General features: G+C 43.6%; 1 long non-coding RNA gene across 2 annotated transcripts; it reads right to left on the bottom strand.

Annotated features, from left to right (window-relative positions):
- Positions 1–275: 275 nt before the first annotated feature.
- Positions 276–18,123, bottom strand: LOC139439015 (uncharacterized). 2 transcript variants are annotated; one of them, XR_011648786.1, is made up of 3 exons: positions 17,874–18,123; positions 4,541–4,636; positions 276–475 (listed from the first exon to the last, which is right to left on the bottom strand). It is a non-coding gene; the product is annotated as an uncharacterized lncRNA (long non-coding RNA). The 2 variants fall into 2 exon arrangements; XR_011648787.1 differs by having other exon boundaries at positions 4,541–4,633.
- Between the last annotated feature and the right edge of the window lie 7,330 nt (positions 18,124–25,453).

The following is a 25,453-nucleotide window of genomic DNA, read 5'->3' as shown; positions in this document are numbered from 1 at the left end:
AGGTTGTTGTATATAATAATACATCATTTAAAAATATTGTTATAGTTTTATGCTGAGGAATGGTATGGTTAGAACATAGTTTGTTCAACCATTCTCACATTGAAAGACATTTGGTTTGTTTTTTGAATTTAGATTTTTTTGAAAATCATTAAATAAAAACAACAGCTAACATTTATTGGATGCCTATTAAGTGCCTGTTGTACTAGATACTCTACAGCATTCTTATATAAATCTCACAACATCCCTTTTAGATAGGTGCAATCCTTACCTGCATTTTTCAAATGAGGAAGTTGTGTCTTACGCAGGATTACTCGTAGTTGTATGGTCAGTACGTGATAGAGCAGGTATTCAAACTCAAACCAACTGGCTGCAGAGTCTTCACTTTTCACTGCCACACTATTTTCAGATAGTTTGTTGGCCAGCCTTGTAAGAAATCACGTGACTTCGGTGCCCAGGCTGAGCTTAGATGGAAAGCCTGCTGCAAAGAGCTACATCTTAAAGTATTGTCCAACTACCATTTAAATCAGTGTGGCACAAAGGAAAGCCTCATTTATGTTAGATAAATGAACTCTTAGAATCCCAGGGTATGTGGTATTTGCACTATAATTCAAAAGGTCCAACTTGCTTTCATATCAATAACTGATCTATCATATCAGTAACTCTGTAGTAGGTAGGGCTGGTCTATCCCCATTCTAGATGAGGAATCAAAGCACAGGGAAGTTGTGGCAGTTGCCTGAGGTAATTAGTGGTATAAATGGATCTGTAACCTAGTTCTGGTTATTTTCATGTGATATGCTTTTCCATCTTGCCTTTTAAACTTAGAATGGGAAAAAGGAATGAACCCTTTTTGGGTTACTGATGAAGTACCAATTCTAGCATTAGCCATTTGACACGCTTGATCTCATTTACTCATCTCAGCAATTTTTTTGAGACAGGAGATGATGGGAATCTTTCCAAAGACAAAACTGAAGGGAAGACAAGTGGTTTGTTAAGGATTTGTGTGCTAAATAGTGCTGATAGAATTTTACTTTTTTAAATTGTAAAATATACATAAAATCATTTTAACCTTTTTGAAGTGTATAATTCAGACATTAAGTACATTGACAATATTGTGTAACCTTCACCACTATTTCCAGAACATTTACATGATACAAATAGAAACTCTACCTGCTAAGCATTAACTCCCTATTCCCTCCTACTCCAGCCTCTGGTAACCACTAATCTACTTTCTGTCTCTATGAATCTGCCTATTCTAGATACCTTAGATCAGGGGTTCTTATCTTTTTTTTTTTCCACGGACCCCTTACTAAGTCCACTCTATAATTGTGTATTATTTAATAAATATATCACACCTGCACCAACACGTTCCCACAAGAATGCTTTTTTAAAATTTCAGTTCAAGCTCATGGCCACCTTATTAAGAACCCCTGCCTTAGCTAGAACTGTACAATATTTGTCTTTTTGTGTCTAGCTATTCATGTAGCATGTTTTCAAGGTTTATTTATGTTATACTATGTATCAAAACTTCATTTTTTTATGGCTGAATAATATTCCATTCTATTTATATGCTTCATTTTGTTTAGCCATTCATCTGCTCCTGAACACTTAGGTTATTTTCTCTTTTGGCTATTGTAAATAATGCTGCTATAAACATTGGTGTACAAGTATCTATTCGAATCCTTGTTTTCAACTCTTTGGTGTATAAACCTAGGAGTGGAATTGCTAGATTGTATGGTAATTCTATGTTTAACTTCTTGGAAAGTGCCAACTGTACTATACAACACCTGTACGATTTTATATTTCTGTCAGGAGTGAACAATTTCTCTCCATCCTGGCCAACTCTTACTATTTTCTGATTTTTTTTTTTAATAGCCATTCTCAGGGGTTTGAAATGGTATCTTATTGTGGTTTTGACTTGCATTTCTCTGATGACTAATGATGTTGACCGTCTTCTGATGTACTTATTGTCCATTCATATACATTCTTTGGAGAAATGTATGCTCAAGTTCTTTGCCCATTTTTTAATTGGTTGTCTTTTTGTTGAGATTTCTTTATATATTCAGGATCTTAGATACTTATCAGATATATAATTTCTATATATTTTCTACTACTATGTAGGTTGTCTTTCTTGACAATGTCTTTTGATACACAATAATTTTTAAGATATATATTTTTTATTTCTTTTTAAAAGATACTTAGATTACATAAAATGTTACATAAAAAAATATAAGGGATTCCCATATGCCCCACTCCCCACACCTCTCATTTTTCCTCACATTAACAACTTCTTTCATTAGTGTGGTACATTCACCACAGTTGATGAACACATTTGGAGCACTGCCACACAGCGTAGATTATAGTTTACATCGTAGTTTACACTCTCTCCCATTCTATTCTGTAGGTTACGGCAGGATATATAATGTCCTGTATCTGTCTTTGCATGTCATTCAGGACAATTCCAATTCCCCAAAATGCTCCCATATTACACCTCTTTTTCCCTCTCCCTGCCTTCAGTAACTCCAGTGACCACTGTCTCCACATCAATGATATAATTTCTTCCATTGCTAGAATCACATTGAGTCTACAATAGAATACTAGTAAGTCTACTCTAGTCCATATTTTATTCCTCATTCCTGAGGACTCTGGGATGGTGATGCCCACTCCACCTCTAATTGAGAGGGGGTTTCAATCCCATATGGCTGATGGTTGGGACTCTCCTGCTTGCTGTTGTAGAATCTCTCGGTTCCTTGGTGCAGTGGTTGTCCATCCTCACCTCCTTGAATACTTTTTAATTTTGGTTAAGTCCACTTTATCTATTTTTTCTTCTGTTGCTCCTGCCTTTGGTGTCATTTATAAGAATCCATTGTCTAATACAAGATCCTAAAGATTTTCCTCTATGTTTTTTCATAAGAGTGTTATGGTTTTAGCTTTTATATTTAGATTGTTGGTCTATTTTGAGTTAATTTCTATATAGGTGTGAGGTAGTAGTTCACTTGCATCCTTTTGCATGTAGAGATCCAGTTTCCCTAGCACCATTTGTGGAAGATACTGTTCTTTCCCCATGGAGTAGACCTGGCACCCTTGTCAAAAATCAGTTAGAGGGAAGCAGTTGTGGTTCAACTGATAGAGCATCCGCTTACCATATGGAGGGTCCAGGGTTCAATACCCAGGGCCTTGGCAGCGGACTTGGCCCAGTGGTTAGGGCGTCCGCCTACCACATGGGAAGTCTGCGGTTCAAACCCTGGGCCTCCTTGACCCGTGTGGAGCTGGCCCATGTGCAGTGCTGATGCACGCAAGGAGTGCCCTGCCACGCAGGGGTGTCCCCCGCGTAGGGGAGCCCCACGCGCAAGGAGTGCGCCCCGTAAGGAGAGCTGCCCAGCGCGAAAAAAGTGCAGCCTGCCCAGGAGTGGCGCTGCACACACAGAGAGCTGATGCAGCAAGATGACGCAACAAAGAGAAACACAGATTCCTGTGCCGCTGACAACAACAGAAGCAGACAAAGAAGACACAGCAAATAGACAGAGAGAACAGACAACCAGGGTGGGGGGGAAGGGGAGAGAAATAAATAATTAAAATAATAATAATAATAATTAAAAATACCCAAGGCCTCCTGACCTGTGTGGTGAGCTGGCCCATGTGCAGTGCTGCCGCATGCAAGGTGTGCTGTGTCACGCAAGGGTGTCCCCCGCGTAGGGGTGCCCCATGCGCAAGGAGCGCACCCTGCAAGTAGAGCCACCCCACGCACAAAAAGCACAGCCCCACCCAGGAATGGCGCACATACGGAGAGCTGACGCAGCAAGATGACACAACAAAAAAAGTGACACAGTTTCCTGGTGCCACATGACAAGAATGCAAGCAGACACGGAAGAACACATAGCAAATGGACACAGAGAGCAGACAATGGAGAGGAAGAAGAGAGAAATAAATAAAATAAATCTTTTAAAAAAAAATCAGAACTTCTGGGAAGATGGCCGACTGGAAAGACATGGGACTCTCTTCTCTCCCAGAACTATAGCTAGAGGACAGGCAATAACAGCTTGGAAAAAGTGGTTCAAGGGTTTAGGACACCGGGGGAAGGCTGCACACAGCTCAGAAGAGAGAGGGACAAAGGAAAAGAATCTGGATGGCAAAACTGTGGGTTAAAGCTGCAGCTGCATCTCTGCAGCCACCCTCCCCCACACAGTAGATAATTTGGAATTCTCCCCCTGGGGACAGCAGCTACAGAGAGAGGGGGCTGTAGGGATCTACTCCCCAAGGAAAGAGGAGAGAAAGGGACACAGCCTAAGGCTAACTCAGCTTTTGACCCACAAATTTGGTCTACTGTATACCATGAGGGCTTCTGGGCCACACTATTGCATGCCCTGAGAGCCTGCACAGGACTAAGGAGATATGACAATCTCACCCTCCATACTGACTGGAACTGGTTGTTGAGGATGCAGAGGGGAGAGGAATTTATTTCCTTCTCCAGAAAAGAGGGGCTACCAGCAAACGTTGGAGAACAACCTCTGAGACCGTTTGAATTACAAGGCTCTTAGCTTACATGCAGGATCTTCTATCACACTGATTCTGTTGGTGTCGCAGGAACAGACTTCGCAACCAGACTGGAACTGATAGGGATGCCAAAGAGCGCCATCTGCTGGTGGATCAAGGAAGTGCAGGTGAGGAAATTAAAAGCAATTAAGAGCTCTAATAATGATCGAAGTGAACGTGCAACTATGTAGTTACAGCAAATACCATTGATTGTACACCTTGGGGGAACTGTATGCTTTATTAATATATATAAATAAAATTGATTAAAAAACAAAAAAACCAACAACAAAAGTAAATAAAAGAGGCTTTTTCTGGCCTTTACAGCCTCTCATTACTGGGTCCAGGGCCCAGATTTTGAGAAATTAACAAGGAAAATCCTAAAGACCTCAAAGAGGTTAAACCAAGAATCAAGGAACAGTAGTAACACACAGTCTCCTGCTACTAAATTCCTATGAAAGAGAGAGAAAATGAGCATTTCATAATATTTGAGCATTTCAAACTCACCATCATAATAAAATGTCTAGACATCAGCAAAAAATTACAAGCCATGCTGAGAAAATGAAAGAAATGTCCCAAGCAAAGGAATATATCAAAGTCCCAGATGAGACACAGGATTTGAGACAGCTAATCAATGAGATTCATACAAATTTCCAAAGTCAAGTTTATGAGTTGAAAGGCATTATGGCTAAAGAGATAAAGGAAATCAAGACAACACTGAGTGAGCACAAAGAAGAATATGAAAACCTGAATAAAAAAGTAACAGAGTGCATGGAAATGAAAGCCACGCTAGGTGAGATATAAAACACATTAGAGACATACAACAACAGACTCAAAATGATAGAAGAAATAATGTGATACCAAAGATAGAACAGCCGAAATTGAAGAGAGAAAAGAACAAAGAGAGAAAAGAATGGACAATATTGGACAGGAAGTCAGAGAGTGGAATTACAATATGAAACATGTCGCAGTGTGGGCTCGCCTGGAGGGCCGCTGCAGGGGCGGTGTGGGCTCGGGCGGAGGGCTGCAACACACGGAGGGGCCTTCTGAGAAGGTGCTCCGGGGCTGGCAAGGTGTGGAGGACGCGCGGTAGGAAGAAGACTACCGAGGAGACCAGGATCTGTGTGCAAGTCTGATTTATTCAGGAAGTACAGCGGTTAATATAGGGCGAAGACGGGGGAGGGGCAGGGGGCGTGGCTGGGGGGCGCAGACGGCTGATAGGTTCGTGCAGGGGTGCATCACTGGTTGCGGGCAGAAGACGGGGTAGCCAGGGTTCTCGGCGGCAGCGAGGCGGGGCTGTCATGGCGCGGCGGTGGCCCTCGGGGGAGAGGCGGGGTTAGGCCACCGAGGGGGAAGCGGGTGCAGCTGGGCAGAGGGGCGGGCAGTACGCCCGAACCCCAAGCGGAGGGCCTTAACGCCCGTTCCCGCCACCCGGGTCTGACTTGCACCGGCGCCTGGAGACGAGCCGACCCTTGCTGTCGCCGCGCTCCCACACGGTGCCACCCTACATTTCCCCCTTTTCTTTTATTAAGCGCCGAAGAAGGTGGAAGAGGAAGGGCCAGCGCTCATTTTGTTGGGGGGGGCCTCGCCAGGCAGTGCGTTCGAGAAGCCTGTCTTGGGGGGGGGTGAAGGTGGGTGGCGGTGGCTGCCGGGCCCTTTCAGCTTGGGCTAGGTGGAGTAGCTGCAGAACTTGTTGGTGGAGAGGGTCGGGTTCGGCATTCAGGGTCATCATGGCCATCCAAGGGGCGAGGTGTTGCTGGCGACGTTTCTCTCTCCGGGTCAGGCGGTTCGGAGGTGGCGGGCCGGATGAGGCGTCCTGGGATCCAGATGGGCGTCATCTGGAAAGACACAAGCATAACCCCTTCCCTGGGCAAGGAGGGGGGCAGGCCCTGATCAGATGTTAGTCTTGGGGTCTTTCCACTGAACAAGGGGGGCCTGCGTGGGCTGGTAGGACGGGCCCCAATGAGCATGTACTGGGGAAAGGCCATCCTCATCAAAGCAGAGGAGGTTGTGGTGGATTAAGGCAGAGGTGACAATTTCTCCAGGTGTGTGGCGGGGATGGTTGCTCCTTTCCTTTTGAATAAGATGCTTGAGGAAGAGATGAGTGCGTTCAACCATGCCTTGACCTTGGGGGTTGAACGGAATTCCAAAGTGATGAGTGATGTTGTATAGCCTCAGGAACGCGGCGAAGGAAGCGCTGCGATATGCTGGTCCATTGTCGGTTTTCAGGTACCATGGGACTCCCATGAAGAGGATGGCTTGTCTGAGGGCCTGAATGCAGTGCTTGGCTGTTTCTCCTGGGAGGGGAACGACATAGCACAGGTGGGAGAAGGTGTCGATGGCCACATGGAGATACTTGAGCCTGCCGAACTGGGGCACATGGGTGACGTCCATTTGCCATTGGGCATTGGGACGTAGCCCGCGCGGATTAACTCCTTGCAGCTGTAGCAGCCCAAGGGGCAGAAGGGGTGCACAGGTTCGGCAGCATCTGACCATGTGCTTGCAGGCCTGGATGGAAAGTTCCAGGAACAACTTGTGAAGGCTCCTGGCAGAGAAGTGAAATCGAGAGTGGAGTAGCTTGGCTTGGTTGAGGAGATCGCCAGGTGGAGGGGCGGGCGGTCGGCCTCCCGAGCGCTCTACTGAGGCTGGGAGGGCTTGGACGGCTTGATCGGCGAGGTTATTGCCAGCGGCAATAGGTCCAGGAAGGCCAGAATGGCTCCTCACATGGGCGATGTACCAGGGCGCCGTGCAGTTTTCCAAGAGACTCTGGAGAGTTAGGAGTGCTTGGTCGATAGGCCTTTTGGCAGGAAAAAATGTGGCGAAAGCCAAGACTTGGCAGACTTGCAAGGTGTACAGGCTGTCGGTGAAGATGTTGAGGGGTCTGTTGGGACAGGCGCGGAGAGCTAGGACGACAACTTGGAGCTCTCCTACCTGGACAGAGTTCACGTTGATGTGGATGAGTATTTGAGGCTCTGACATACCAGGCGAGTAGATGACAGATGCGAACTTGTGCTTGGAGGTGTCAGTGAAGGCGGTGGTGGCATGTGGGTAGGGGCAGCGAGACGGAAAGGGATGGTGCGGCGGAGGGATGAAGGATAACTGGGAGATGCCCTGAAGCAGCTGATGGCTGGGGTAGCGGTTGTCAAATTTGCCATGGAAGAGTTCCGCAAGGACTTGCATGTCTGGACTGGACAGAAGCAGCGCGGTGGTTTTCTTGGCATCAAGCAGCCACACAATGGTGTCAGGGGGAGTACCATATGTGTGGGTACATTGCCAGACGAGGTCAATGGCCAAGGAGATCCAGAGGGTGACTTGCGGGCTGATTTTTCTGAGCTTGCTTTTGGCGGTATGGAGCCAGAGAAGGGGCCCCTTCTGCCAGAGGAGCCCGGTGGGCGTACCCGTGGTAGGCAGGATCAGCGCCAAGATGGCTCGGTTGGGGTCGTGACGCTGCAGTTGGCATTCTCGCAGGGCATCATTGACAGCTCGGATGGCCTCCTGCGCAGCCGAGGTAATAGCGATTTTCTTTTTTACGGCCTGCGGAGGGTCTTGGTCAGTTTGCAGGAGGGCGAAGAGGGGTTGTAGTTGAGCGGTGGTGATCGGGAGAGCCGAACGGAGCCAATTGATGTGCCCACAGGTTTGCTGTAGCTCTGTCAGAGATAGCTTCTGCGGAATGGCCAGTTGGGGGGCCGCAGGCGTGATGGTGTTGTGGATGTTGAAGCCTAGAAAGGTGAAGGGGAGCTCCATGCGTACCTTATCTTGTTGGACTTGTAGGCCAAGGTCGTTGAGATGGCGCAGTAATGCCCTGACGATGGCTTGGAGGCCTCTGGGGGTTTCATGCGCCACGAGAAGGTCGTCCATGTAATGAACAATGTATGCAAAGTTCTTTAATGGCTGAATTGCCTTATTGACATAAAGCTGGCAGATGGCCAGGCTGTTTCGCATCCTTTGCGGGAGGACTCGCCATTGGTAACGCTCAGCTACTTCTTGGTGATTGGTGCACGGGAGCGTGAAGGTGAATTTTGGACGGTTTTTTGGGTGCAGTGGAATGGAGAAAAAACAGTCCTTGATGTCGATGGTGGCGGTGCACCAGTGTCTAGGTATAGCCGTGGGGTGGGGGCATCCCGTTTGGGGGGAGCCCATTGGGCGGATGTGCTTGTTGATCTCATGCAGGTCGTGGAGGAGCCGGTACTTGCCTGACTTCTTCTGAATGACGAAGACAGGTGAGTTGTACGGACTGGTGGATGGCTCAGTGTGTCCTGCGTCGAGTTGGTCATAGACAAGAGCTCGGAGAACTAACAGTTTCTGGGATGAGATGGGCCACTGCTCCACCCAAATGGGCTCCTCGGTATCCCATTCAAGAGGAGTGGGTGCTGGAGGTGTAATGCGAGCAGTGGTGTATATCATTGGCGGGGAGCTGTGGATAGAATGGCTCCGCAGTTCGAGAGGACATCCCGGCCCCAGAGGATATTGTCGATGCCGGGCAGGACAAGGGGGCGGAAGGTGCCTTGGCGGAATTCCTTGTCCTTCCAAATAAGATCTCGGCTGGTTTGGAATGAGGGAGCTGTTCCGGTGACTCCAATGACGTGGGGGCCGGGGAGCACACCCCAGTTGTGTGCGGCTGTTTCTGGGAAGCAGGATATTTCTGCCCCGGTGTCAAGGATTCCCTCGAACCATTGGCCTTCAACCTCTAACTCCATTATTGGTTTCTTGGGTCCCAGTGGAACGGTCCACATTACGGCAGGGGGTGGTGGCGTGGGTGAGTGGCCTCTTGCTGGCGGGGCTGAGGCCTGCCCCCTCTCACGTTTAAAGGCTGCCGTTGGCTGTTGGCGGTGCGGCAGTCAAGGGCCCAATGGTATCCTTTGCCGCAGCGGGGACATGGGGTGGGAGGCGCGCGTGGTCTGGCTCCTCCGGTGTCTCGAGGCGTGTTCGTGGATGGTCGTGGTCGGGCGGCATGAGGGCATTCGCGGGCAAAATGTCCGGTTTCTCCACATTTGAAGCAGTCGGAGGAGAGGGACATGGCCGTGGCTATGGCCTGAGCCAGCGTGGTGGCCTGCGGGTCTATGTGGGAGCAGGCCAGGATCCAGTCGTGTACTCCCCTTTCCTTCATTGGTAGGATGGCTTGTCAGCAGGCATTGGTGGCCCCTTCCAGAATGAGTTCCTGGGCGAGGGCTTGTTGCGCATGCTCACCAGGGACCTTGCGTTTGCAGGCCTCCTGAACCCGGGATACAAAGTCGGCGAAGTCTTCGTCTTTTCGTTGGACTAGCTTGGCAAGTGGCTCAGGTCTGGTGGCGGAGCAGCTGCGGAAAGCGCGGAAAGCCAGCTCGCGAAGTTGGAGCCAGAACTCGGGGGGGGGGCATTGGGATATTGGGCCGGATTGGCGAATTGGCCCGTGCCTGTGTAAGCGTCCGGGGGATGGCGAGCCCCAACATGGGCGTTGTGTATCACTTGCTTTTCTGCCTCTGATGTAAAGTGAGCACGCCAGTCGATGAATTGGCCGGGGGTTAGAATGGCCCGAACGAGGGAAACCCAGTCATACGGAACCGCGAGCTGAGTGCTAAGCTCCTCAAGCAAATGTTGGGCGTACGGGCTACCGAGGCCGTCGTCTTTAACAGCCTTGCGGAGGTTTTTTATTTCGTCGGCTGTAAAGGGGTACCAATCCTGTGGACGGTGCCGCGAGGGGGCGGCATTCAGCGGGTATAAGAGCGGCGTCTGATGCGCGGGGGCCTCTGCCCGCGGGGGCCAAGTACCCATGGGCCCTCTGGCGGATGAGGGATCCACGGCGGGGGGTGCCCAGGGGGTGGGGCGAGAACGTGGCTCGTCCCAAGATGGCGGCACCTCACAGGATGGCGGACTGCCCCAGGGGGTAGGCAGCTTGTAAGATGGCGGCCGCTCCTCTTCCAGCGGGGGCCAAGATGGCGCCGTGGCCGGAGGGGGCGGGTATAGGGGGAGGGACTTCCCTTTATCCTCCCAAGAAGAAGGCGGAAGTTCGCCATCTTGGGGTGAGGTAGGCGCGTCCAGTTTGGGCGGGCAAGAGTCCAGGGCGTTGTTGAGGCAGCTGGACAAGGACTCGGTGTCGGAATCACTGTCTGACTGAGACCCCTCTCCCTTGCTCTTACCACAGGTGCAGTGGGAAGCGTCCCGATTGACGGGGGTGCCCTGGAGGCACGAGCGAATGGCGATGAGCGTGGGGAGAAGGCTGGGGGGAAAACGCTTGTTCTCATACTCCATAGCCGCTGTGACGCGGTCAGTGAGGTTAGTGTACGTGTCCGGGTCCCACAGCTGGCAAGTGGAGAGCCAGGGGTTGAAGGGCAGCAAAAGGTCCCAGTACGTTTGGAGCTGCTTTACTGAGACATTCATATGATTGGTGTCTAAAAGGCTGGCAAGGGCCCTAACCTGAGGCGCCTGGTGGGAGGAAAGACGGCCGCCCATGGTGCCGACGGCGGGGCCTAGCAAAGATGGGGGTCCTTACCTTGTGGGCGAGGCGGGTGGGGGTCCGGCTGGGAAGTTGTTGCCCCCACGTTGGGTGCCAAAACACAACAACAAATGTGTCATGGGAGTTCCAGAAGGAGAAGAAAAGGAAAAAGGGGCAGAAAGAGTATCTGAGGAAAGAATAGCTGAAAATTTCCCAACTCTCTCAAAAGAAATGAACTTAGATATCCAAGAAGCACACCATACCCCAATTAGAATAAATCCGAATATACCTAATCCAAGACACATACTATTCAGAATGTCAAATGTCAAAGATAAAGAGAAAATTCTCATAGCAGCAAGGGAGAATTCTCATATAAGGGATGTCCATTAAGACTTACTGCAGATTTTAGAAACCATGGAATACTGAAAAGAATACATAGAATACTGAAAGAGAAAAAAAATTACCAGCTGATAATCCTTTATCTGGCAAAATTGTCCTTCAGATATGAAGGTGAGTTTAAAATATTTACAAATAAACAGAAACTAAGAGCGTTCATAAAAAGAATTGGTCTTTGGAGGAAAGTATAAAGGGAGTCTTACAGCCCAAAAGAAAAAAAAAGCCATCCATATGCTGCCTACAAGAGACTCACTTTAGGTCCAAGGATACAAACTGGCTGAAAGTTAAAGTTGGAAAAACACACTTCATGGAAACAGTAAGCAAAAAGAGAAGAGGTAGCTATACTAATATCAGACAAAGCAGACTTTAAACGCAAAAAAGTTATAAGAGATACAGAAGGCTATTATATAATAATAAAAGGGACAATACACCAGGAGGAAATAATAGTCATAAATATCTATGCACATAACCAGGGTGCCCCAAAATATATGCGGCAACCTCTAGCAAAACTGGAGAAATAGACATTTCTACAATAATAGTTGGAGACTTAAACATACCACTCACATCATTAGATAAAAAAACTAGATAGATCAACAAGGAAAGAGAACTTGAACAATACGATAAACAACTAGACAGAATATCAATAGGGAAATAGAGAACTTGAACAATATGATAAACAAGTTAGACCTAACAGACATATACAGAACATTGCGTCCCAAATCAGGTTATACATTCTTCTCAAGTGCTCATGGATCTTTCTCTAGGATAGAGCGCATGTTGGGTCATAATGCAGGTCTCAATAAATATAAAAATGATTGAAATTACACAAAGCAACTTGTCAGATCATAGTGGAATGAAACTGAAAATCCATAATATATGGGAAAAGGGAAAATTTGCAGATGTGTGGAGGCTGAACAACCCACTCCTAAACAATTAGTGGGTCTAAAAAGAAATTTTAAGAGAAATTAGTAAATATATTTAAATGAAGGAAAACAAGAAAACAACACATCAAAACTTATGGGAGTTAGTGAAGGTAGTGCTAAAAGGGATTTTATAGCCCTAAATGCCTATATTAAAAAAGAGCTAAAATCAAAGATCTAACTGAAAAAGTGGAGAAACTAGAAAAAGAACAGCAAACCACTTCCAAAGCAAGCAGAAGGAAAGACGTAATAAAGATTAGCGCAGAAATAAATGAAATTGGAAAAAAAATAGAGAAAATCAACAAAAAACAAAAGCTGGTTCTTCAAGAAGATTGATAAATTGACAAACTCCTAGCTAGAATAACAAAGAAAAAAAAAAGGGAGAGAAGATGCAAATAAATATAATCAGAAATGAAAGGAGGGAAGTTACAACTGATCCCATAGAAATAAAAAGGATCAAAAGAGGATATTATGAGAAACTGTATGCTAACAAACTAGAAAACCTTGATGAAATGGACAAATTCTTAGAAATGCACAAACAACCTACACGGATGCTACAAGAAATACAAGAACTTAAACTGATCACATTTAAAGAGACTGAATCAATCAATCATCAAAAATCTCCCAACAAAGAAAAGTCTAGGACCAGGTGGCTTCACAGGTGAATTCTAGCAAGCATTTTGGGAAGAATTAACACTCTTCCTATGTAAACTCTTCCAAATAATTGAAAAAGAGGGAAAATTACCCAATACATTTTATGAAGCCAAGCAAAGCCAGATAAAGATACTACAAGGAAAGAAAATTACAGACCAATCTCTCTAATGAACAGAGGCAAAAATTCTCAACATAATACTTGCAAATAGAATCCAACAGCATATTAAAGGAATTATGCACCACTTTCAAATGGGATTTATTCCTGGTGTGCAAAGGTGTTCACGACTAGAAAATCAATATAATACACCACATTAACAAATTGAAGGGGAAAAATCATGAAATAAACTCTCACCTCTGTGGCCAACTGATTTTCAACAAACCTACCAATCCATGTTAATAGGACAAAAACAGGCTCTTCAATAAATGTTGCTGGGAGAACTGGATATCCATGACTAAAAGAATGAAGAGGAGCTCTATCTCACACCCTATTCAAGAGTCAACTCAAAATGGATCACAGACTTAATTATAAGAGCCAGAACCATAAAACTACTAGAAGAAAAATGTAGGAAAATATCTTAAAGTCCTTGTGGTAGGTGGTAGTTTCTTGGATGTTACAACCAAAGCAAGAGCAACAAAAGAAAAAAATAGGTAAATGGGACCTCCTCGAAATAAAGCATTTTTGGACTTTGTCAAAAGGGTAAAAAGTCACCCAACTCAATGGGAGGAAATATTTGGAAGTCACATATCTTATATCTTATAAGGGTTATTATCCATGATATATAGAGAGATGGTTTAATAAAAAGACAAACAATCCAATTAAAAAATGGGCAAAAAACTTGAATAGACATTTATCCAAAAAAGAAATACAAATGGCCAAAAAACACATGAAAAAAAGTTCAACATCACTAGCAATTAGGGAGATGCAAATCAAAGCTACAATGATATATCATTTCACACCTATTAAAATGGCCACTATTTTTTTTCCTTTTTTTATGAGATTTTTTTTATTGTCTTTTTTTTAAAAGATACATAGATCACAAAAAAATGTTACATTAAATGTATAAGATGGGAAGTGGATGTGGCTCAACAGAGTGTCTGTCTACCATATAGGAGGTCCAAGGGTTCGATACCCAGGGCCTCCTGGCTCGTATGGTGAGCTGGCCCATGCAGTGCTGCTACGCTCAAGGAGTGCTGGCCCATGCAGGGATGCCCCCATGTAAAGTGTGCTCCCATGCAAAGAGTGGCCCCTATGCAAGGAGAGCCACCCTGCGTGAAACCACAGCCCACCCAGGAGTGGTGCCATACACACAGAGAGCTGACACAGCAAGATGATGCAAGAAAAAGACACAGATCCCCAGTGCCACCTGAGAATACAAGCAGACACAGGAAAACACACAGAGAATGGACACAGAACGAACAATGGGGTTGGGGGGAGGGAAATAAATAAATCTTTAAAAAAAAAAGTATAAGAGGTTCCCATATATCCCACACCCTACTCCATCCCTTTGCTCCCATATCAACAATCTCTTTTCATCATTGTGGCACATTCATTGCATTTGGTGAATACATTTTTGAGCACTGCTGCTTTGCATGGATTATAGTTTACATTGTAGTTTACACTTTTGGAGAGGATATGGAGAGATAGGAACACTTATTCACTTTTGGCGGGAATGTAGAATGGTACAGACAATCCTGGAGGACTGTATGGCAGTTTCTAAAGAATTTGAATGTAGATTTGCCAAGTTAGGCATATACTCAGAAGAACTGAGAGCAGTGACACGGACATTTGCACACCAATGTTCATAGTAGCATTATTCACAAATGCCAAAAGATAGAAACAAACCAGTTGTATTAGTCAGCCAAAGGGGTGCTGATGCAAAATACCAGAAATCTGTTGGCTTTTATAAAGGGCATTTATTTGGGGTAGAAGCTTACAGTTACCAAGCCATAAATTGTAAGTTACTTCCCTCACGAAAGTCTGTTACCACATGTTAGAGCAAGATGGCTGCTGATGTCTGCACGGGTCCAGCCTTCTTCTTCTTAAGACTCCATGGTCCCAGCTTCTTCTAATATCAGCTGTAGGCTGGGATAGGTCTTTTTCTCCTGGGGCTTGTTTCCCTCCAGGCTCGGCTGCTCTGGTCTCTCCACAAGGCCAGCGGTAAACTACCAGGCAAACGGCTTGTCTTTCTTCCCAGGGCCTCTAATGGAGCTTTCTCTCTTTCCTCACGTATCTGTTTCTATGTGTATTTACTTCCTGGGACTCCTGCATTAAATGCCAACTTTCTCTTCTGCCACTTCATTTACTCTGTGAGTCCCTGCCCACCTATCAAAGCCTTAATCATAATTTAATCAAGTAAAAGTGAAAACTCTGAATCCAATCCAATCTAATATGCCCAGAGGAACAGACCAGTTCATAAACATAATCCAATATCTATTTTTGGAATTCATAATATCAAACTGCTACACCAGGTGTCCATTAACTGATGAATGGATAAACAAACTGTGGTGTTTAAAAATGATGGAATATTATGCAGTGTAAGAAGAAATGAAGTCTTGAAGCATGTGACAACAATGATGTCCTGGAGGAAATTATGTTGAGTGAAGCATGCCAAACACAAAAGGACAAATATGGTATGTTTGTGTTATTATGAACTAAATATATTGTGTAATCTCTTGGAGTTAATAACTTGAATATGGGTCACCAGAAAATAGAATGAGGGTAGAGAATGGAACGGTGACGGTTAACTTGTACAGAACTGGTAAAATGGATGTGTGTTAATCTTTGAAAATGAATAGAAAAGATGAAAGCAGAACATAAAGTTTGTAACTAGCAATACTGTTAAATGATTGTATTAGTCAGCCAAAGGGGTGCTGATGCAAAATACCAGAAATTGGTTGGTTTTTATAAAGGGTATTTATTTGGGGTAGGAACCTACAGATACCAGGCCATAAAGCATAAATTACTTCCCTCACCAAAGTCATTTTCACTTGTTGGAGCAAGATAGCTGCCAATGTCTGCAAGAGTGTTCAGGCTTCCTGCGTTCCTATGTTCCTGGGGCTTGATTTTCTCTGGTTTCAAGATTATTTTCTTCTTAGGGCTGGCTTCTCTTTCCTCTGTGAGCTTACTTCCAGGGACTCCAGCTTAAGTCTTCAGCATCAAACTCCCACATCAAAACTCCAACATCTGAAACCCTCAACTCTGTCCTTTGCCATGCTTTTTATCTGTGAGTCCCCACCCACCAAGGAGTGGGGACTCAATGCCCTAATGATGTGGCCCAATCAAGGTCCTAATCATAACTTATTCATGCCTAGGTAGAGACCAGTTTACAAACATAATCCAATATCTATTTTTGGAATTCATAACCATATCAAACTGCTACAATGGGTTTGGCAGTGGTTGAAAGGGAAAGTCTAAGGTCATGTATAGTACTAGAAGGAAAACTTAAAAATATAACATGGGACTGTATAGTATACTAAAACATCATGTGAAATATAATATGGGTAATATTGCATATAAAATAGAACTGTTTTTCTTTGAAACTGAACAAATTATGTTAATGTTACAAGATGTTAATATCAGAAAAAAAAGCATTATGGTAAATGAAAGAAACCAGACACAAAGTACTACATATTGTATGATTCCATCTTTATAAAATGTAAATATAAATTAGTTTATATTAATTAGATTAGTGGTCATGTAGGGCTAGGGAAGGATAGAGGTATTGAGAGGTAACTGCTGAGGGCTGTGGAATGTTTCTTTTTGAAGTAATGAAATTGTAAAACTTTTTGTGGTGATGAATGCACAACATTGTAATTATACTAAAAGTCATTGATTACACATTTTGGATAGATCATATAGTATGTGAATATATCTCAATAAAACTGCTTAAAAATTTAAAATTAAAAATAAATGGAAAACTTCTGCTACATACTATAACATATTGAACCAACAAGATATTATGTTGAAACTGGGGCAGGAGGGGAGAAGGGGAGAGAAATAAATAAATAAATCTTAAAAAAAAAAAAAGATATTATGTTGAATGAAATAAGTTGGATCCAAAAAGACAATTATTGTGTAATCTCACTGATATGAAATAACTGGAATATGCAAATTAATTTAGATAAAAGATTACAGGGTGCCAGGGGCAGTGGTGAGGTGGGGAATGGGGAGTTCACGCTTAATGGTTACAGAATTTCTACTTGGTGTGATAGAAAAGTTTTGGTAGTGGATGGTGGTGATGATAGTACATTATGAATGTAATTAACACCACTGAATTGTATACTTGAAAGTGGTTTAAATGTTATGTTGTGTATGTGATACCACAATAAATGGAAAGGAAAAAAAATCAATTAGCCATAGATGTGTGGTTTTATTTCTGAACTCAGAATTTGAACAGACTTCAGCCCCCCCACTAGAATGATGGGGGTCTGAAGAGAGACTTCAGGCCCCTCCTGGAAGGGGGAAATTTGAATTTATATAGAACTTTCCTGGGTGGGGGAATGATAGTTGGTGGGAGGGAGTTGAAGGTCTGAGTGAAGTGCAGGGACCAATAGGAAGCCGTAGAGGTGAAAACTTTCCTTGACAGTGACTAGAAGATCATGGGTTAGGGAGTTATGGTTTCTTGGAATGCTGCAGGAGCAGATGTTTCTCTGTTCTGCAGGAATTTTATCTCCCTCTGACAGGGAGGTAGGGAAGGTTTCTATTTCCCTTACTCCGGTCTCTATGTGGTTTCTTTATTTAACCTGTGGGGAAGTGCCGTGCCCTTGGACAGGTAGGCTTATGGGGGATGGGGTTAGCCTTTCCCAGTGCATATCAGGGGAAACTGAGCTACAGCTTGTTAATTATTGCAAACCTCTAACAGAGATAATGGATCAAAGTATCAGAAAATGATCCAACCTTTTTTTTTCCACGGGGGTGAAGGGTGATGGGGTGTCTCAAATGCCAGTGAAACTTCAGTCCTTACCTGTCCTATGCACGCAGATTGCAGAATGGATGATAATGGAAAGGATTCTGGTACCACAGATGCTGGTGAAACTGATGGATCATGGAGTTGCATTTAAAAAAGTGTCTGACGTTGCTGCAGTCAGAGGCGTTTTCTGACGTTGAGATCACTTTCTAGGCTGAAAGAAATGTTCATCCAGGCTCCCTTCCTGAAGCCAGTCAGGAGAGTGGCTGCCCGAGCCTCTCCCGCTGGTCAGGGCTCGGGAGCCTGAGCGCCGCCCCCGGGCTGTCCAGAGCCACCGCGCTCAGGACTCCGGAGTGGCCCCCGATGGCCCCGCGCTTTGGCGCGGTCCGAAACGGTCTCTACTCTTGGGCCGCGGCCACGTGGGAAGACTTACTTCCCGGAGGCGCCTGAGGGGACGCACTCGCAGGCGCCAAAATCGAGGGCGCAGGCTCGGGGCCTCCACTCGGGGCCACGCCACAACCCTGTCTACCCCTCCCCAGCCCCTTCGGAGATTCTCCACCTCCCCAGGCCCGCCAGTGACCCCTGCCCATTCCCGCAAAGTCCGCCGCCCCTCCCCCCAGCCTGTCTCTCTCTACCGCCTAAGGCGACCATTCCTTGGTCCCGACCTGTCGCCCCCTCCCGGCCGGGTTGACGGCCACCCGGACTGCGGACTGCCACGCCAGGCACCGACCTGCGCCCCGGCTCCCGCAGCCCTCTCGCGCCTAAAGTGGCCGGCAGGGCCCGCACTGGCGGCCTGCTGCCCGGGGGGCGGGTGGGGCGCGGGTTCCCTGGCGCCGGCCTTGTGAGAGGCTCCCAGATCCCGACCTGTGCAACCTGCTCCGTGTGGATCCTTATTCTTTCTTCGATTGCGGGTCGATACTAATGCTGCCCGCCTTGGCTCCAGTCCCTCTGGGGGACCCAGCAAAACGCTGCCCCCCTGGCTCTCCAGGACCGCCCCCCTCCACTGGAGTTTGTTGAGGAAGGACAGGTTATCCCCACCTGACACTTCCTCTGGGCTCCTTCGAGGCTTCTGATCTCCTTCTCACACGTCCGTGGACCTTAATATCACTCACATTTAAGGAAGAGGAACCGGCCAAGGAGAAAGGGCAAGGCCGCATACCCAGAGAGGAGAAAGATTCCCAGAACACGCCTAATGCCACTGAGAGATAAAATCGGGAGAGAAGAGGCTTTGGCAAACCGGATCTCATTGGTTGGGGAAAGTGGTGGGGCAGAGAGCCACTGGAAGGCGCTTGAGGGATGGTGATAAGTAGTATATGCAGTCTACTCTTTTATATGTGTGTGTGTTTATATATAATAAATATAAATACATGAATATATATATTTGCATGTGACACATAAAGGAAAGCTACAGCACAATAGCTTGTAAGGAGGATTGTGGGGTGTTTTTATTTTGGTTTTGTTGTTTAAAGACTGAGATCATCTGGGACAAGTGGCTTGAGTCACCTCTGCTCCTGATCACTTGACTTTTTAACTTAGTTTTCTTCTCCCCTTCCCCTCTTCTTTGCCTATAAAAACCCTAGTTCCCCTCACTTTGAGCTGGTTTTGGGAACATTTCCCCAGTTCCTTACTTGTGCCGTAGCAATCAATTATCTTCTCACTGAGATGTGTTTCTCCTTTGTGGCATTGGATCCGGAGGGCCTTTATATTGGAAATAGCTGTGCTTACAGTAACAAGTTCCCAAGTCTGGATATAAGGATTTGCCTTGAACAGAAGCAGAAGTTTAAGTCTTTGAGACCAGAGGGAAATGCAATCCTGAAGGCAGGAATTCAAATGCAACGGCATCGGATGACCTTGAGTTTTTCTTTGCAGTCAAGTGAAAACTGGAAGAGAGCAATGCAACTTTGAAATGACTGCATTACCCGGTAGGAATTGTGTTTGACCATAACAGTGTCTGAAACAGGGATAAAAGTTTTTCTTTCTATGAAGTCTAGAGGCGAGCAACCCAGAGCTGATATGAAAGGCCCAACTGACTTCTTTCTACCCCAATGGCCTGAGCACTGGCTCCATTCTTCAGGTTGCCTCATGTTCCGAGGTGTTTGTTCCAAGCAGAAAGCCTCCTCATTAACATATTGGTCAGTAATAAAGACATCGAGTCTGCTCAGTCTCATTATTGATCCCCTCACTGCCTCGACAGATACTTGAGTATCTACGGTGGGGCAGGCGCAATTCTAGCCCTGAAGGAAAACAAAGTCCTTGGGATATGCAATGATATATAATTTATAGCCATCAGATTGGGAATAAAAGTAGCAAATCTGACAACATCAAGGGGCAGGGAGGATGTAGAGTGGCAGGAACATGTATATACTACTGGTAGGAGTGTAAATTGATCAAAATAGTTTGAAGAGCAAGATGGACAGTATCCAAAAAGTTGAAAATGTGTCATGCCCCATGAACCAGCAATTCTACTTCCAGAAATACCATAGGAAAAAACTTTTATCTACCCACAAGGAGTCATTTATAAAAAACGTTGGGGGAGCGAAGGTGGCTGTAACCATTGGGCACCTCCCTCCCACGTGGGAGGTCCCGGTTTGATTCCTGATGCCTTCTAAAAAGAAGACAAGTAGACAGCGAGTGCAGACAATGAGGGGACAGAGGAGAAATAAATAAATAAAATGAATCTTTAAAAAATTGTTTGTTGTACTAACTTTGTTCATAATATTAGAAAAAGAAAACCACCTAAATGTCCATGAAACAAGAGAATGGATAAATTTTGGTATAGATTTACTATAGAATACTATATAGTAGTTAAGTGAGTGAATTAGAGCCACACCTGTCTACCTGGATAAATTTTAAACACTGTACAAGGTCCTAATATACAATTTTCTTAATAAATATCCTTTAGATTTATAACTTTTTTGCTATTGTAAATGATTTTATTTAAAATACATTTCTAACTGGTTTTTGTTTGTATATAGGAATGCTCTTGATATTTATAAATTTATTTTATATCCTAGCAAAACCTGCTGAATTCTCATTAGTTTAAATTTTTGGTAGATTTGCCTAGATTTCCTACATGGATGCTAAAATCATCTGCAAATAATTTACAGTTTTATTTCTTGTATTTCAATGAATTCTTTCTCAGTTTTCTTATTTGTCTTAATTTGCTAAAATCTTCCACACAATATTGAATGCTGCTATCATTGTAGCATACTTAATTCTACTGATTTATTAGGTTATTTTTTAGATACCCTCTATCTGGTAATAGAAGTTTTAAAATTTTGAATGAATGTTGAGTTTTAGCAAGAGGTTTTCCTGCATCTATTGAAATAATCATATTTTTTCTCCTTCATTTTTTAATAAGGCAGATTCCTTTATTGATTTTCTCTCATTAAGCAAATCCTTGTATTCAGGGATAGACTCAACTCAGTGGTGATATATTCTAATATACATCCCAGGTTTGCATTTGCTAATATTTTATTTAGAATTTTCTAATGTATAATTATAAAAGGAATTGTTTTATAGTTTTCAATTCTTGTATTGTCTTTTCTTGATTTCAGGATATCCTAGCTTCATAAAATAAATTTGATACCTTGTCTTTTTCTGTTCTTTAGAGCAGTTTGTATAAGAGGATTTTCTGTCTATTCCTTGAAGATTTGGTACAACATCCCTGTACGAGTGTTGTGTTTTGTTTTGTAAGTAGACTTTGGCTACTCATGCAATTAATCTAATGCTTATAGGTCTATTCAGTTTTCATTTCCTGATTTAGCCTGTTCTTTTGTTCATTTTCTTTGTGTTTCCTATGTAATACATTATTGTGCTTTTATTTCTATCCTTATATATATGTTTGGATTTTCCCAGTTTGCTTTTCTAGCTCCATGAGTTGACCATTCAGCTAATTAACTTAATTTTCCATACACATATAGGTGTAAAGCTATAAATTTCCTTCTAAATACTCCTTTAGTTGCATTTTACAAGATTTGATCCCATTACATTAAAGAGCATAGAGATGGAGTCTGTGTGTGTGTGTGTGTGTGTGTGTAACTGTATCCTTTGATTGTATTAGATTCAGCTGAGATATCTTTGATTAAATTATATTAAGATTAGGGCTTTGATTCCATCATGCCATTAGAACTTGCAGGGGTAAGTTCCTACCCCCTTGGTGGACTGATAAAAGAGATTCTAACACAGAAGTGGATACACAGGAGAAGAACACAGAAAAATAGAGACAGCTCATTAGACACAGCAAAGACCCTACAAAGGGAGGTAAGACTGATAGTCTAAACCTGACCTTGTGAAGAGACTAGAGCAGCTGAGCCCAGAAAGAAACAAGCCCTGGGGAGAAAGACAAGCCTCATGCCAGCCTACAGCTGAGATCAGAAGAAGCTGGGACCATGGAGCCGTAAGCAGAAGGAAGAAGTCTGAACCCTCACAGGCATCGCCTGCCATCTTGCATCAACATGTGGCAAATGACTTTGGGTGAGAAATTACCTCTATGGTACCTTGAGTTGGACTCTTTGGGGTAAACTTCTACCCCAAATGAATACCATTTATAGAAGCCAACAGAGTTCTGGTACTTTGCATCCACACGCCTTTGGCTTATACTGACTAATACAGTAACCCAAGATTTCTAGTGGCAATTATGGTTCACTTACATTTAAGTACTCATTTCTGCCACCCTTTCTTTTTCTCTTTTCAGTTTCTTATCTCATTTGGATTCACTGAGTTTTCTACTTGTTTTGAAGTCATATATTCTGCCTCTTTTAGTGGTTACCCAATGAAACCAAGAAGGAAGATTTTGAAAACACTTTGTCCCAACCATTGTAACACCAGAAACAGAGTAAAGTTAGATCACTTTTTCTTTCTTTTTTTTTTAAATTATCTTTTTTAAAAAGATACATGGATCACAAAAAATGTTACATTAAAAAATATAAGAGGTTCCCACATACTCCACCCCCTCACCCCCCCCCCCTCCTCCCATATAACAACCTCTTTCATCATTGGGGCACATTCATTGCATTTGGTGAATACATTTTGGAGCACTTTTTTATGCAACTGAAACTCAGTCAACTGTAAAACTGCAAGACACCCTCCCTGTAGACAAAGGCTACATTTGATTTCTTTTAGTACCAGTTTTATTTATTCCTCAAAGACTTTCATTCACAATGATTCTGTTATTTGTAAAGAAAGGTAAGCAGAAGGGAACTTGGAGTTAAAGGGGAAATTTTATCTTAAAATAGCAATAAGTTTAACACAGGAAATCAAATTTGGGGAGTTAAAAAAGAACAGAAAATCTTTTTTAAAAATATTGTGGTTTATTCTAGTGCAACAGCATTCACTTAGAGATGGTATTGGTTAGATATGATGTGGTTGCGTTACCCTATTAAGACTTTGTTTTCTGATAACTAGTTCAAGTCAGTGGATATTACTTGCATTTTTCATGTGAAAAAAAATTTTAATTACATCAACTTTATTTTTAAGAAAGCAGTTGTAGATTTATAGAACCACTATGCAGAAAGTAAGAGTTTCCATATAACCTCTCCCCACCTCCGTTAGTTAGTTAGTGTGGTAACTATAACTAGTTCAAGTCAGTGGATATTACTTGCATTTTTCATGTGAAAAAAAATTTTAATTACATCAACTTTATTTTTAAGAAAGCAGTTGTAGATTTATAGAACCACTATGCAGAAAGTAAGAGTTTCCATATAACCTCTCCCCACCTCCGTTAGTTAGTGTGGTAACTTCGTTAAAATTGATGGAACAATATTATTATAATTGTTATTAACTTTAGCCCACTGTTTACATTAGGGTTCATTCTGTGTTGTTCAGTTCTGGTTTTTTTGTGTGGATGTACATGTGAGCGGTATTTATATTCAACATAAAAGTTTCCCCTTTTATCCCTTTTCAAATATACAATTCCATGGTATTAATTATGCATACAAGGTTGTGCCTCCAACACCATCATCCATTGCCAAGACTTTTTCATCACCCCAAATGGAAACTCTGTACCAATTAAACACTATCTCTTCATTCCCCTCCTCTACTTGACCTCTAGTAACGTGTATTCGAGTTTCTGACTTTATAAATATGCGTATTTTGCTTATTTCACGTAAGTGACATCATATATTATCTGTCCTTTTGTGTCTGGCTTATTTCACTCAATATGGTGTCCTCAAGGTTCATCCATATTGTTGCATCCTTCAAAACTTTTCTCCTTTTTATGAGTGAATAAAATTCCATCACATGTATATACCACATTTTGTTTATCCATTCATCTGTTGATGGGCACTTTGGTTGCTTTCAGCTTTTGGCAATTGTGAATAATGCCACTATGAACAACAGTGTGAAAATATTGTTCTAGTCCCTGCTTTCAAGTCTTTCACGTACATTCCTGGGAGTGGGGTTGCCAGGTCATATGGTAAGACTTCATTTTTGAGGATCCACCAAACTGTTTTTCACAGTGACTGTACCATTTCACATTCCCACCAGCTGTGGATGAGTATTCTTTACATCCTCCCCAAAACTTGTTATTTTCACTTTTTAGTTATATCAACTTCTGAAAAATAATCATAAACTGCAGTTTTATTGAAAGAGAAACTGCTCAAGTAGGGAGATCTCCAACTAGGAAAATCCAAGTGAGAGTCTTGTGAGAGTAAGTGGGGAAGCGGATTTGGCCCAACGGATAGGGGATCCGCCTACCACACGGGAGGTTGGCGGTTCAAACCCCAGGCCTCCTTGACCCGTGTGGAGCTGGCCCATGCGCACTGCTGATGCACGCAAGGAGTGCCCTGCCATGCAGGGTTGTCCCCCGCATAGGGGAGCCCCACGCACAAGGAGTGCGCCCTGTAAGGAGAGCCGCCCAGCATGAAAAAGGTGCACCCTGTCCAGGCCCAGGAGAGGTGCCGCACACACGGAGAGCTGATGCAGCAAGATGATACAGCAAAAAGAGACAGAGACTCCGGGTGCCGCTGACACAAGCGGACACGGAAGAACAAACAGCAAATGGACACAGAGAGCTGACAACTGGGGGAGGGGGAGGTGGGAGGGGAAAGGGTGAGAAATAAATAAAAAGTAAATCTTAAAAAAAAAGAAAATGTGAGTGGGTTATGGCAGCTTATAAAGGCAATTAGGAGATTTTAAAAATGGGAGGTTATGATTGGTTGTCATTTGAGTACCTCATTACATAGGAAGGTCTTACATAGTGGGAAGCAGATAATCATTGATTAATATAGTGTCCTTTCCCTTTACTAATATACATTTTTTTCATGACACACATTTTCTTTTACTTAAATGGTTTTGTTTTTAATTCCTTTGTAATTTTGATGGCAATAGTAAATGGTATTTTAAAAGATGAATATTTATGGTCCATAAGACTCTATTTCTAAAGCATATTTATCTATGTTGGTTTTCATCCTTGCTATGAACATATATATTATAATACTAAGATAATAGTTAAGAATGTGGCCAATGTGTTAGAGTTTCAGAAATCATGTTTGCTTACTCATATGCTAGTAAACTATTGCATCAATGTCATGTCATATGACTTCTTAGAAAATTCATCATTCAGCTTACCCATGTCATTCACAATTTTACATTTTTTCAGAATTCTGCATTAGTTCAAAAATATCAGTAAAAATTCT

The sequence above is a fragment of the Dasypus novemcinctus genome, chromosome 5 (assembly GCF_030445035.2).
Source record: "Dasypus novemcinctus isolate mDasNov1 chromosome 5, mDasNov1.1.hap2, whole genome shotgun sequence".
NCBI classification, from domain to species: Eukaryota; Metazoa; Chordata; class Mammalia; order Cingulata; family Dasypodidae; genus Dasypus; species Dasypus novemcinctus.
This window is presented reverse-complemented; position numbering and strand designations above follow the sequence as displayed.